Consider the following 15870-nt stretch of genomic DNA (forward strand, 5'->3'; position numbering starts at 1 on the left):
CTCGTTTATTTTCCTCTGTATTCATTATTATTCTGCATACAGTGTACATTTTATTCAATATGTAGTCTCGGACACTATTAGGCTTTATTTCTTCAAGATATGTCTAATGTTCAGAACAATTCCGACACACCCATTTTTGGCACATTTTGCAGAATGTCCATCTTTCTCAGCTTCCAAAGTTGGAAGGTATATATTCTCTTTTACTACAGCAAGCAGACCAGTAAACTACTGTACCGTGGCTCATTCCTGACGTCAAGCAAATAATTGAATAGATCCAGTAAATCCCTTAGAGTAGAAAAAGAGATTGAAATGTAGTTTTATAACTCATAAGAATGAAATCCAAACGGAGCAATAAAGTACATGCATAAAAAATCTGTCTTGGGATATTTAATAACACATTGGGGAAACTGTATATCTACACAACAGACTATACTCCAGGACATATATACCGTATAAGTCCTACAAATCTCCAATAAACTGAACTCTGCTCTGAGTTATCTTGTAGCTGAAGATGTGTGCTGTACGGTGTTATTGTTTTTATTCTACTTTAATAATCATTGATCTGTCATCTGTCATCCTCATAGCAAAATTGCCTGCTTTGTCTACACAACGTGTATACCTTGGTAGAGCACGTATGAGAATCCATGGAAGCTCTCTTTCTTTTAATATACTGATGACTAGCTACAAAGACATTAACTATCTATGTTACTAGGATTCTTGCAGTGTTTTAATTATAGCTGTGGGAAACAAACCAGATTTTCAAGTGCGTAATTAGTTCCTTGCCAGTATTAAAGAGGAAGCAGATGTTTATAGGTTAACACTATATCTGATTGGCAGAGCTTCTAAATTTATATGTACAGTTTTCTTATTTTGGGTTAAAATAGTAGAAGACCCATTAAAAAATCACTAGAGGTAGGTGACAAAACTCTTTAAAACCACAATGGTTATTATCCATTTCCAAAGGAGATCCTAAGCAATCTTTCTTGAAAGCCAAATAAACTCAACCATCTTTTAATGCTAAATGTCCCTACAATACCTCTGCTGTGGAGGAGCAAATCCCTCTCTATATTGGAAGATCTCACATCTTCAGTTCATGGTACTGAAGACTCTCTTCCATTTGATTCTATTGAAAACAAAAACAAAGTTTACTGGACTATGGCTGCCATTTATCCCTATAGTTCAGATATATTTAGGAGCTTGATATGTAGCGTTATTCTCTTGTTTGTTTTGTTCTCTATCCCTTCCATTCATCTTGGTCCATCTGCTCCCTTTGTATGTTTAGGTTACTTGTAAATGACCTATACAATTATAGGTACACAATCATTTGATATGCCAATTATGTAATATTTTATATATTTAAACCGTTTTTTTGTTCGTTTTCTGTAAATTGCTACCTTTCGTATAAATAAATGTTTTAAATGGTCCTACAACTTGTTTAAAACAATAGTTGAGCTCTTTTTTTGTAGTAGAACATGCTATGTAAGGCAGCCCACTTCTTTTGCATAGGCTAGCAGCACACCAAATCTCAGAGAAATTTTACCTGCATGTATTTGGTTCACATTTAAGAATAAAGTGAAGATCTATTGTTGTCAACTCCCCTTTTATACCTCCCCAGCAATTGTAAAATGCTCATTGGGCATAGGAGGTCAGGGACTAGAATATGCAATGTTTACAGCTTCATAAACAAGCCCACATTCATGCTCGGTATACAGTGTACACTGCTCTTCAATGTATTGTAAGACTCAGTTTGTCTAAGAAGGTTTGTAATCAGTACCCTAAATACATAGCTGATCTATTAAGGGCCAGGCTTTCTGTTTACTTTATGTACTGTCTTATTCTAGTCATTGTGGAATTGTAATGTCATTTACATACACTTTCATGGATCTCTGTGGCCCACTGATGTGTGCAAATGCATACAAAGATAAACCTTTCAAGCACATCATTTAAAATAATAGGTGTTGTCATTTCATGCATTTATTTGTTATAATGCATAGGTATGATTGAGCATTAGTTATATAGTACACACAGATCACTGCTTCTTGGTAGAGATGAGCAGACTGACAAAATGGGGCGAATCTAATGCATCACAATCTGTTTTATCAACAATCACACTAATACATGCACATATACTGTATTTGATACAAAATGAATTGGAATTTGATTTTCTAGGCAAACAATATATTTGAATTGTCTATAATAACCAAACTATATGTTTTGCCTAACCTACCCTATTTACAGTTTGATGTATTTCTAACCATTCAGATTCAGTGGTGTCCAGTGAGCATTTACCAAAAGTTGTCTCTACAGATGAATAGAAACTGTAGTCCAAATAAAACAAAGGAATGGATATATTGTATAATGCATGCATATATCTTGCTCAAATTCAGTTTAAGCTTCTTGAATGAGTACCAAAAAATGTGACACAAAGCAACATAATGGATTTCAGAATGGCAGTCTCAGAATTTCTGGTCTCTTGGCATACATCCTTCCTACAAACCGTGGAATCTGGATTGTCATCAGAACATTGGCATAAGATCTCAAAATACATCTGATCACCTCAAAAATCAGTAGAGTTGAGGTGGTTCAATGAGTTTGATGTATTAAAGGAATTTAGGCAATGTGAACGATCACTCTGCAAAGGGAATTTTCATAAAGCGTATTAAATGTGATGGAAATTCACTTTGCAATGAATACCAAATCGCATATAATGAAATGTAAAAAGCATTATTTTTGTTTGCACATGAATGGATGATTGAAGTTAGCAAAGCTTCAAGTCATTCATGAAGCTAGATGAAAGTAATTCTGCAAGGGGATAATTAATTTATGTTTCTGAACTGCCAAGATTTATTTAATAAATCAACCCCAATGATTCAGCAAGCAATCAGGGCACCCTACCTGCCAAATTCAGGAGGAACTCTAGAACCGTACGATAACACTGAGCTGAGTGGTCATCTCGTTTCTGTAGTTGGTGTATACTGCTTTTTCTGGTTTTAGTGCAGTGCAAGATCATAATCTAATACAAAAATGATTTAGTATTACAGTTACAAATTCTATTTTATTTAGTACAGAAATAGCCTATTTATTTGCGCTATTTTTTTCAGGAAAGCTGGTATGGTGATTAATCAGGTCAGATATCCTGAAACTGGATCTGATTCATATCATTTTGTGTCAGAGATTTGTTACATTTTAAACATTTTTTTCACAGTTTTTCATCCCAGTGTGCAATAAGAAAATAATGCAGGTCACCCTGTATCTCTTGTGTGTATGCTTGTTGACCCTGGTTCTTTAAAAAAAACATGTCCATCTTTTGTTCATTCTCTGATTCTGTTGCAAAAAAGGCCATTACTTTAGAAAATTCCTTTTAAAAATGATATTACAGTATAAGAAAACATAGATGTTATCTGTCCTTAGTTTATGGTAAACCTTTTTCATAAAGGAGTTTATATTGGCCATTGGCACATGGCTGCAGATTCCTCTCTGGTATATTAATAAAACTTTCCTATGAACGTATGGGTAACAAATGAGTTTGATCTTTTTTTTCCTTGCATATTTAAATGTTTAATATCCCAAGAACAGGACTTTTATTAGATTCAATTATTCTTTTTCTTTTGTCTTCTTTATTTTCTCGTTTTTTTCCCTTTCTCTTTTTCTTGCTTTTAAATTAGTTTCTAAAGCTGCATAAAAATCTAATAAGGAGTTATTGCAGTGAGACTACCAGATATACTTCATATATCCACATGTAGGTGCAAATTAAATGAGTGTATACTCTATCTTAACTTTGATAACTAGAATGTTATTAGGGCTAGTAGCACACTCTTAGAGCAAAACAAGGTCAATATTTGAAATAATCAGTTACTTATCATATTGCAATTTCTTACCTCTGTTCATCCAAGCATTAAAATAATTCCTTAACCTTTGTAGAAATGTGTTTTATTTAAATATGATCTAACTACAGGCTGACTAATTGTTTGATGTTCCAATTTATTATCCTAAATTGTGACTTGCTAGTCAAACATTTACAGTATGTATGAGATTTTGCATGCAATTTTTTGCCAAACAATATCAGTGTAATACCCTACCTAAATGTGGCACCTATAATTAAAGAAGACCATTGACTAACTAGATAACTATATGACATTTATTTGCTTGTGCCATAAACAACTGCTTTTTATTTATATAATAGTGTTTTTATTATTTTTTATTTATTTTTTAATTTCTTTTTCTTTTAATTTCTTTGTTTTCATTTTCTTTAGCTGCTTGCTCTGGTCAGGTCATTTGTGGCCAACAGGAGATGGGAACTGCCGCTTGATTGTTGGCCTGAAGACTGGACAGGTATTTTTACTTCCCCTTTATAGACAGGCCTGGAATGTAGCGAGGAAAGAGTGTAAGGGAAAGGCTTGCATGACTGGGGAGTCAGGGAGCAGACAAAAAAGGTTAATTAGCATTCTTTTGAGTGGGCATTGGTAGGTAGGTAGAGGTGGGGTTAAGGGATTATGAGAAGTCGGAGGGTCGTGGGTGTGGCTCTTGATTTTGGAAAGTGTAAGTAAAATGTTTCCCACCTGCCCACCGTACTTAGGTGTGAAATGGCAGTTGAGGTCCTTGATGGTAATCTGTTTTGTTGGTGTCATCGGTGGGGTTCGGAGATCCATCTTGTGGAGGTTGTAATGGATTTTATATTGGGACTATGCACAGTGGGGGATATCGTTCCCAAGCTGGGTGTTTAAGACCGCTGGAAGCAAAATATCTGTTTTGGGCGCAGGTCCCAGGTGGTGGTGTGGACCTTCGAGGACTGGCAATCAGAAAGGGTTAATGTTTTGAAGAGATTATTAATCTATTGTTATTACTATTATTACTATTATTTAAGTTTAATTTATGTTAATGAATAGTTATTTGCATTTTTATGTAAATGTTTTTTTTTACTATTTATGTTTATTAAACGTTTTCGTTGAACTTGTTTTGTTAATAAAAGGCCTGTGGGCAATTTAACCACAAGAGGAAGAAAAGTGTTGTGTTAGAATTTAATAAAAAGGAAAAAGAAGCTGCTTCCTCACCATCTCCTTTGGGGTAAGTTCTTATCCTTATATATGGTACTATGGCTTACTATTATTTATATTTATGGCACTTTATTTTTGAACCGGGACTTTGGGGGATTATGGTTCCTTTCCAATTACTTCAATGACTATGCAATTTATTATTTTTTCCATGATAATGTTCTGCACTAATAGCAGTTTTTAAATATATTTTTTATCAACAAACTCATACGTTTCCATATCTTTCAGAAAACTTATGATGAAGCTTTTGCCATCTTGGGGAAAATTATTTCACCCTAAACAAACTATTCCTACTACCCAGTAATCCCTACAGAGATTGATTATCAAATCACAGGTGTTTCTCCTTACCCTTATTTATTTTTCTTTTTGAATTCCATCCTTGTCATCGTGATGTAACACGAACACTCCGATGATACTTACCACACAACAATTCCCTATATAAATTTTTCCTAACATTTATTGATTAATTTTTGCTCTCTAATCATCTTCAGTAATATCAAGAATCATGGTCACTTTATTTCACTAATAAGATAGCACCACAACAATTTATCAATCTATTATTTTACTCATTACCCGTACACACTTATTCTCTTGATCATAAAACAGTCACTTTTTAAGATACAGCTAATTGATTGACATTTAATTGTGATTACATTTATGAATAATTTTCTGCATAATGATTTTAAAATATTATTGTATTCTAATATACAGTCCCATTAATGGTCTCTATCCATCCCCTACCGGCAAAACGCGTCGGGCTTTAAACGATTACCATCCTGACTTTTTCAGCACTTATATATAGGCGACTTATGTCTAGCACAACAGGCATTTTTTCCTCGCTAACTTTTATGGGAAACCCTGATCTACTATATGTACCAACTATTGAATTTTATGTATTGTATACTCACCTACTTATTGGCATTCATATTGTCATGCCAAATAAAAAAATTGACATTTGCCAGCATAAATCCAGTCTTTCTTTTTCCTTTTTATTCATGTATGATTACTTCTGGGGCAGGCAAACCTTGATGTTTTTAAGAAGGGTGTTACTCCTATTGTGTATGCGTATGTTGTGTTATAGTATTAGGGGGGGTTATGGGTGGAATGGGGAAGTCTGTGGGTCTCTGTCATCCTGCAGTCATGAAACTGGCCCCTCCCGTTGCTGAGGAACCAACTAGCACCCCGGATATAGTGGCAGACACCGATTTGGTGACCCTGTATGGTTTTAAAGGCCTGTTTATTGGATACTTATTGTAATGAGTGCCCCTTTGTTTCCTAAATTTTGTAATGATTGCCCATATATTACCAATGTTAAGCAATAATAAGCTGTTTTTAACTTGTGTATTGCCAAGATCGTTTTTCCTTTTTTGACTATAAATTGACAGGTCAACTCTAGTTGCTTGGAGTGCTATATTACAATAGATAATAATGCAACATTTTGGTTCTGAATTTACCACATTTAACACATTAGGCACTCCACTATTACTATTATATAAAGTTCATGGCAACACATGTAGCACACCATTTATATTCCTCCTATATTGCACAAAGGGAATGAAAACAAATAACAAAGTAGCACCAATTGCAGAGGGTCCCATTAAAAATGCTCTGGAACAATTATTTTGGAATGACCAAGACCACAGTTTTGTTGGCTTAAAAAACCACTATACCAGCAAACAAAAACATTATATTTTTAGGGCATAAACAAATACCATGAAACAAAGAAATCCCAATAGGGACATAGCTGGCAAACTGTGAGGGTAGTTGATAAAATACTTTCCCCACAGTTTTCTCTAATTTTGTCTTTTTGAAGGCTTTTGAGGCCATTTGGCTGAATTAATATAAAGATCTGAATCTACACTTAAGTTGACCTTGCTAACTTTCTGTTTGACGGGGCAGGTAACAACTTTGAGCGCCTAAGATGAACACAGCAGGCAACTGCTGCCCACTGTAAAAACTGTGTTGTAATTAACAAAAGGCCTGAGCTTCATACTTATTCCTGGTCAGTGATTTAGAAGGCCAAAAAAAGAGAGGATCCATACTCTGACCAGGTAAAATGTATATCTTGGAACCAGATCAGAAATGGCGGCTCACTATAGGTTGTCTTCAAGTTGGCCTGTATAACATTAAATGACAGGTCCAAAGAAGTCAATAGGTCCAGTCATTCTGCAAACTTCTTTAAGCTTGCCTTCCAATGTAAAATATAACTTGCTTAAATTTCAATAATTTTAAACATCTCTATTCATAAAAATACTTTAATCTTTGATAATATAATCTTCTGATTTTCCATTGTCATCAAAGAGATAGTGATGTTAGCAGAACTCAAAACAAAACTATTGATAATGACATGTAAATGTAGGCATAGGTTGGAACATTGAAAAGCTTATATAACCAATGTTTCATTTCATAGATGAGCCAGATCACAAATTAAACTTGACACCTAGATACTTTGATGTAATAAATTCCTCTTCATGTAATCTAACCCTGCAAGTATCCTCCTGCATTATACAGTGACTTGTGTTGTGATTAACTATTTTCATTTTAGTAAAAGTCAAATAATTCATTGGGATATTAGTTTTTGATAGGATGGAACAAGTACATTAATATGTAAGTTCACCTTTATGAATTATTGTATATTTTATTCTTTTACATGTATCATCCTCCAGTTATGATTGCATATCTTCTTTTCAATCTGTTCTTCTGAATAAACCCAAATTTGAATCAGAACCACATTACTCTATATTAGCAAAGTTAAACATTAGATACTTCCTAGTCTATCCATATGCTATCTTGCCTAGTCTGCATTTCAGCATTAGTTGAGAGTGATGAAGGGAATTCATCACTTTGCTAGGAATGGAGCATGTAGTTGGATGGTTAATTTTTTTATTCCCTTATGCTCTTTCATCTGCTCTTTTTTTAGCCTTTTGTTACATGTTTAAAAAAAATTGCACCAGAACAGGGGACAGGACTGAGAGATGTAACACAATTAGGTGCATTGATGACCTCTACCTTCTGTTCAAATGTAACAGCATTACTACATACTAGGAGGAAACTATGGAAGGTCAGTGACCTCTGAACTGTGCAATTAGCAAAGATAAAGCCAAGGTGTAATAGAGATTCCCAGTTCCTGCACTGTGCAAGCTGGTAGACCTTCTGGATAGGCTACAAGACATGTCATTTTCCAAATATGCATACACTTTTTAAAAAAAACAGAACTAAACCTGTAAAACAAGAAATAAAATGAGCAGGTAGCGTCTTTTTGCAGAAGGGGAGTGCTATATATCTTCTCTTTCAGTGTACATCTAATAAAAGATTGAAAACTTACTAGCCTGTTCACATTTTTGTAGACTAAGATGCACATGCACAGCTCAGTGTATGACCGGCCTACCTGGGCACGGGAATGAATGTAAATGTATGGGAGTCAATCAGGCCTGGCCAATCAAGACAGCCAAAGACTGGAATCTGCAAGAGAACCAGGTTAAGATGTTGGTGCCAGTGACAGTGCAAAGAGAGGTAAATGTAGTTCCACTTTAATTTTTAATTACATGTGTTCAGTGTGTTAATGAAAACATTAAGAATTCTGATTTCTAAAAGGTCACATAAGCCTGGGATAGAAAGACTTTCAGTGGGCACATGCTAATAAAATAACATTTTATCTTCTTGCTGTAGCCAAAAATTATCTAATAAAGTAAGGAATACAGCCTATTTGCACATCTCTTATAATACTCGGCTTGTTTAGGGTTTGCCATTAGGGTTATGGCAAGCAAGATGGAAAATCCCTGTATCGGCAGTCAACTGATTGTTGAAAGAAATAAACCTGGCAGCAAGCAGATTTCAATACCAGTAGATCTTTCACTTCCAGTCTCAGTGCAAAATCTGTATAACTGTAGTTATCCCTTGTAATGGGGAATATTATTTAAAAAAAAATTGTATGACGTGTTTTCTGTTGGATGGCTTGGTGTCCATAGCTGATGTGGAGAATCATGCTATCTATCTACAGCTCTCTACTGTTTCAGAGCTGTTCCATCACACCCATTCCGCCTACCACTATACTGAAGAGTACCTAAAGAAAGTTTTCATTTTTCTTGTTAACATTGCTAATCCTACATCTCCTTCCATAAAGGAAGCGTCAATCCATGATGAGACAAAAACAGATAATATCACCAGTTAAATAAGTTATCTACAGGTGAAGCACTGCACTATAATAATCTGTATGCCCACTTGGCACTTTTGGCACTTTGCACTTCCAAAAAATATTTTACCTTTATAAGAAATGGCTGATCTCATGATCTAGACTAGCAGTCTAAATGTGGAAATGTTTTTTTTTCTTTAAATGATAGTCACTTAAGGTATGTTGGCTGCCATGATTTCCTTAGAGCTTTTGAGCCCCGTTAACTGCAGCTTTTCCAATTCCTTACTTGAGATCCAATACAGTATTTAGTTGAAAAGTGGAAACAGTTCTCAAGGCAAGCTCCTTATGATGGGGAATGTTAATAAATGTTTTATGTGCAGTTGAAAGATCTGGTGGGGCATTTGGTTGTTTGAAAAAAAAACATGTATGAGCAACCACAGGTACTACAAAAGGGAATAGGAGCCATACAGTGGTGATTACTGTGATGATCATGGTTAGCAAATTGTAATAACAAAAGTATAAAATACATTTTGTATCCAATCCTGATTTCTAAGCAGATATGGATGAGCAGTTATGTTACTAAGGAAAGATTTCAAGACATTTATCATTCCTTCAATTTTTTTTCACTACTTCAACCTATCCCAACAACTCACTTTTTTTTCTTTAGTTTTTTTTTGTCCACTAAGAAGTAACAATTATATTTTTGATTGGGGAGGGGGTTATAGAAATAAATATTTTCAATATTGCAAAATAAACCTAATTTACTGTAGGGTAAGGTAGGAAACAAGCCCTTATATAGCAGCAGTGAGCAGAGGCACCCAGACCCAGCTGGTATAATTTCGAGCAATATTAGAATAAAATATCTTTATACAATATGGGTAGTGAGTGTTTTATTAATAAGTAAAACCATCTTAATGCATTTTGTAATCATCATTCATTTTCTCAAAAGTAATTTTAGACAGAGTTAGTATAGTATACACTTGGAATGACTACTTAACAGTATGTTACAGTATACACCATATTCCTTGGGTTGTCTTGGTGGTGTACTTTTTGATATAATTCTAATAGCAAAAAAATATGAGATTAAACCTCCTATTACACTAGTTCTAGACCGAATGAAGTACAGTTAAAGTACATGGCCTAATTATTAGTAAAATTGGACATTATTTAATAAAGTTCTCCAAGGCTTGAGAGGATACACTTTCCTCAGTGAAGCTAGGTGATCCAGCAAACCTGTAATGTATGTGGTCCAGGATTTAAAACATTTGCAATAAAAAATTGTAAATTACATTGACAAAAAAAAACCATTATAGGATTGCTGAATCATCCAGCTTCACTGCTGAAAGTGTATCTTCTCCAGCCTTGGTCTAAATCAGGCCCATTAGCTCTATGAATGCCGAATGGTTATTTGCAGTGGAATGCTGTATCTAGAAAAAATGACAAACACCTGACATTGACATAAAAAAGTTATATTTTTTTTTCTCTTACCAAGAACTCTTTTGAAAAAACACATAACTTAGCACATGCTAAATACCATCAGGGCTTTAAAAATATGTGATTTGCTATGTGGTTACATTTGAAAACAAATGCTAATGTTCTCTGAATATAAACTGTTTTCAGGCATTTCTATCCACAAATGATAGTTGGTCCATATCTCCTAAATGATAAAGTCCTTCTAACTGTACATCTGGAATTTCTGGATTCTCTTTATGAGTTCTGATTCTTAATCTCAGTTTGATCCATCTCCATTGTTTCCTATTCTCTGCACTGAGATCTTTTCTGCTCTCTTCTTTTCCTTCTTATCATCTTCATCTTCTTCACTCATTACACATTGCACACATGTAACGATGCTGAGATCATACGGATGACATTCTATTTTCAATATAAATTTTTCTCTTTGATGTGATTGTCTGTGGAATGTATATACCTGTAGACATTCTGTAGACTCTGAGGTATGTTACTTTCTATTGGCTATGGTAAATTATTTGTATTTCTGCTACATTTCTCAGTAATCTGTAATATTAGATACATAATTCAAGTGATCAGAGGATCGTTACAAGTAAAGTTTAAAAATTTGTTGCTCCCTCTCTGGTGCTCTTGGGTACTGGTGCCATTGTGATAACCACAGTTCCGAGTATCTTCTTTTCCCAAAAGTGATATTTTTGTTGCAGTTTTGAAGTCTGCAGTCCTGGGCCAAACCCAGGTAACTTCACAAATATTGCAGTCTAAAATGAGTACTGATTTTTGTAAAAATATCTTTTTATTTTTTGCACCATCCTTCAGTTGTGTGTGTAAAAAACACCAGGTATATTCTTATATAAAACCTTTTGATTATCCTGTCATGTCTACTTGTATGTATTGAAATATTTTGTTGGAATTTGGGACCATTAAACACGAGCATGAACATGACATTGGTTAAAGTTAAACTCCTGGAAATATAAAAATGTATACAATTATTTTTTGGGTAATATGACAGTACCATAGGCGGTCCCCCTGTTCCCGTGGCAGTCCCTCCCGTGGCAGTCCCTCCCAAACTGTCCTGTAGCAACCCGTGCCTGTCTGCCCTGTAGAACTGCCAAGCGCAGCGCTCATTTTCTGTCTGACAGAGCATGCAGCACTTCCTGGTCTCGCATGTCTGTGGGCAGTCTTGCCAGCTCAATAAGGGGGCAGAGGCTATTTTAGTCTCAGCAGTAATGCTGGCTGTTGCTGTGACATTGCACCAGCTACCTTGCTACTCTGCTTTGTGCTTTATTTTTATTACCTCTGCCTGGACCCCGACTACGTTTGACTGCCCCTACGCTGATACATAGACTACTTTTGTCTCCTGCCTGTGTCCACACCGAGGCAGCTCCATTTTTTTTCTTCTCAGGCATGGTGACCCCAAGGGCTCTGACCTAGTGACACTCAGGTGCAAAGAACCTTTGGGCTTCTGGCCTATCACCCCTTGTGTGGTACCCTGGTAAAGATCCGGTGTCACTTTGACTACACACCTTGAATGATTCCATGCTACCTACCTGCCCTGACAACATGTCAAAACCTTTACAAGTTTATTATGTTTTTAAAAAAACTCTTATGCTTTGTGATCATAAAACAACTTGCAGTAGTTGCAGATTGATGGTAATAGATGGTTAAACTTTGGTAGCTTTGCTGAAATTGTTATCTTAAGTTTTTTTTATACACCTAACTTGTTTCTTTCACACATTAGGAAGTGAACTAAAATCTCTCCACAGAGGTATTCCTCTCTTAGATACTTGTAGTCAGAACAGAAGATCATATTAGAAGATTTAAGCTACCCTCCTGTTTCTGACAACTGTACAATTTCAGATTTCTTATTAATGTGGATCCTGACAATAGTCACCAGATTACATTAGGGACAACTCTAATAACAAAAAATATTGAATATTTAAAAAGTATTGAAATATTGAATACAAATGTATAATAAAGGCAAGGATTGCCTCATCGCTTTCCAATCTGCAAATTTGGGTTGAGTGTACCAGAAATCTAGACAATTACTTTCGTGAAAATACCAGCTGTTAGGAATTCTTGTTCTGGGAATCAAACTATACAAAACTCTTGACAAATGAACAGAGCAGATTCATGGTTGGGTCAAACACTAGCATAAGTAAAAGCTTGAAGCAATCTCCTGGGTTTAGCATTTAGTAGAAAAGTAGATTTGCAGGGGCTTCTACAACCAGGCACCTTTCACCATGGAAATTTTAGTTTATGGCTTGTAAGTAGACAGTGGTACCCTTGCAGGCACCCACTTGCCCTATCAATAGTTCAGCCCAGAAGACTGCAAACTCTGTTGTGATCAGAGATGAACATTCTTTTTTTGCAGCTAGAAGAAAATACTCCACATTTCAGAATATGTGGCCCTGTACTGAAGACCGTTTCTGTAAGTTTAGCAAACACTATTTTGACTTTGGAAATATAGATGAAGGCATTTTTTTTAATAAACTTTGTGTTAAAATGTGATTTGAAAAAAATGTTTTTAAGCAATTCTTAGAGGTCATAATATCAAAGCATATGATGGATTAGTCTTCCAGAAATCTTGGCAGGTTACTGAAAACACAGTGACCCTCATCTCACATTCGTCTGCTCACATCCACAGAGGGTGTTCCACTGTCTGTTTTCTCTCTACCTGGCGTCTGACACTTTTCTACCTAAGGGAAACATAATGTAGACTATCAGAGGCTGAAATACACCAAATCAGTTTCCAGTTCACTTCTATCACAGATTGTTAACTGAGAGTTTTAGAATCCTTGCCAAGAAAGCCACTGGAGTTCATCTATGAAGTAAATTGGAGCCTGCATTCAGTAACCAGACTACCTGCAACGGTAAGTAATAAAAAATGTAATTTTGCTACTGGCAACACAACACACTAAAGAAAACTACACACTTTAACCAATAATTGCTAAACTAGTCCATTATAAAGATTATATTAGATTTAAACACAGAGAAAATTTGCTATCTCAAAGGTAGTAAATCTTGACATATTTGCAAAAATTAATTTTGTCTAAGCCAGAGTTTCTCAACCAGAGTTCTGTGGAACCCTAAGGATCCTCCACAGGTTGCCAGGGTTTCCTTGAACATTGAGCAATTTGTGCTTTTCAGGTCAGTTTGAGTGACACTAACAATCTTTTAGGCTATCTGTAAGAGCGGAATGCTCCCCACTGGCCAGCAATGTAAAAAGCATTCTTCTCTGACCAGCACACTAATGTACTGTAAGCTGTGGATATAGTAATTATAGCAGGAGTTCCATCAAGACCTGAAAGTTTTTTTAGCAGTCCCCCCATGTTGAAAAGTTTGGGATCTGATTTTGGATTAGCTCTGGGGATATGACTGTGCTATCCACTGTTCTCCTTGCTGCAGAGTACTCTGTAATAGAAGACTTAAAGTGAAAGGATCTCCTTGCTTCTGCTTGATTCTGCTTGATGATGAGCGAGCGCGAATATTCCAAATTATACATTTGTATCTGTAATAAATGTATTATTTGTAAGAGATACTTATAATACAATGTCAGGAGAATCTCCTTTGCCGGGGATCTTCTCAATGATTGCACCTGTGGCTGCATTCTTGAAAAGAGTGTGTGATCCCGGGGGCACTAGAGATTAATTAACTTCCCCTGCGCGAACAGAGGGATTTCCAGGGCTGCATCATGCAGCCCTGGAAATCCTCTGCAATCATCGGGCACTGCATTCATTGAGAATGAGGCATTCTCGCTCATCCCTACTCTTTAGTACATCTATGTTGTGTGCACCTCCTTAGCTGCTTCCTGAATATTATCCCACCAGTCCGCTGATCACCAGTCATTAAATGGACAGCTCTGGCATGGGGAAGTTACCTTCACACAGGGACACAATATAAAACAAGAAATGGTAAAGCAGTGAATGAAAAACAATCAACTGCATGTAGACTTTGGCTTTTTTAGGCACAGAGTGTCCTTTAAAAAGCAATTATATCTTAACCTAAGGTTTAGCCAGTGGGCATCATTTATCAATATATTGTGCAGATTACCTGTCTGTATTGCCCTACAGCCAGCAACGAGATTTAAATCTGGGGGCTGATTCATTAAAACCAAACATCAAACAATAAAATTTGGAGAAAGGACAATAAATACACAGCTGGACCGTTTGCCCATAGCAGTCAATCAGAACTCTTGGTTAAAGTGTATGTAACAACTGACAATGAACTTTTTATTTGTTTTCTTTTGGTCTGTTAAATATACCATTGGCAGTGTTTTGTTATATCTCTTCAATAAGTACAAAATATATCTGTTTGGATATACTTTTTATTCCTTTTTGGGACATCTATTATATTTTCAAACAATCATTTTGTATCTTTGTTTCTGTATATAATACAGTAATCCACATTGTTATGTAATATCGATGGAAAATGTTCTTTGTTAGTTTTGAATCTGTGTTTTAATTAAGCACAGGAACATTTTCTTGCTGTCAGTTTTTTTTTTTTCTCTTGTCACGATTTAACACACCTTCTTGTCTTTTTGCCTGTTTTGCGTAGCACATCATTGCTTTTCTAAAACAGAAGGCACATATCACCACTTTCATAAAAAAATGTTTTATATTTATAAACTATTAAACAACAGATTTACTAATTATTGGTAACTCCTTCACTAATGAAGGCATGCTGAAATATTTCACTTATTTATATCTATGGTCAATTTTTCACAATTCCTTGTTATGTCTTGTTAAGTCAAAAAGTGCAAACTTTATCCTACAAAAAAAAAAAAAAATCTAGTGAATGGTGGATAAAGGACAGTGAATGAAGATAAATCCAAGCTTACAAAGCACCTAGATCTGACTATTTTTTAAAATATGTCCCTTGCTCACTTAAAGCAGATCTAAACACAAAAGTTTTACTAGTAGTGAACAACCCTTTCATTTATTATTTTTAGTGCAACACTCTTTTTTTTTTTTTTTTTTAAAAAGGGGGGCAGGACCTGCCCTTTCTGTCTTGATCACCGCAAAAAGCCTTCTGGGGTACCTACGTCACGCATCTTTTGATTGCCCTTTTATTATTGGAAGAAAAAATTGCCTATCCCACGTGTTTGCAGTGAGATGGGCAATCTTTTTTCCCCATTTACGTCACTTGATCTTGCCTGCGCAGTGTGAGATTGGGTGACACAGGAAGAAGAACCTAGAAGAAGAAAGAAGAAGATGCAGACAC

Source organism: Pyxicephalus adspersus, chromosome 4 (assembly GCF_032062135.1).
Source record: "Pyxicephalus adspersus chromosome 4, UCB_Pads_2.0, whole genome shotgun sequence".
Taxonomy (NCBI): domain Eukaryota; kingdom Metazoa; phylum Chordata; class Amphibia; order Anura; family Pyxicephalidae; genus Pyxicephalus; species Pyxicephalus adspersus.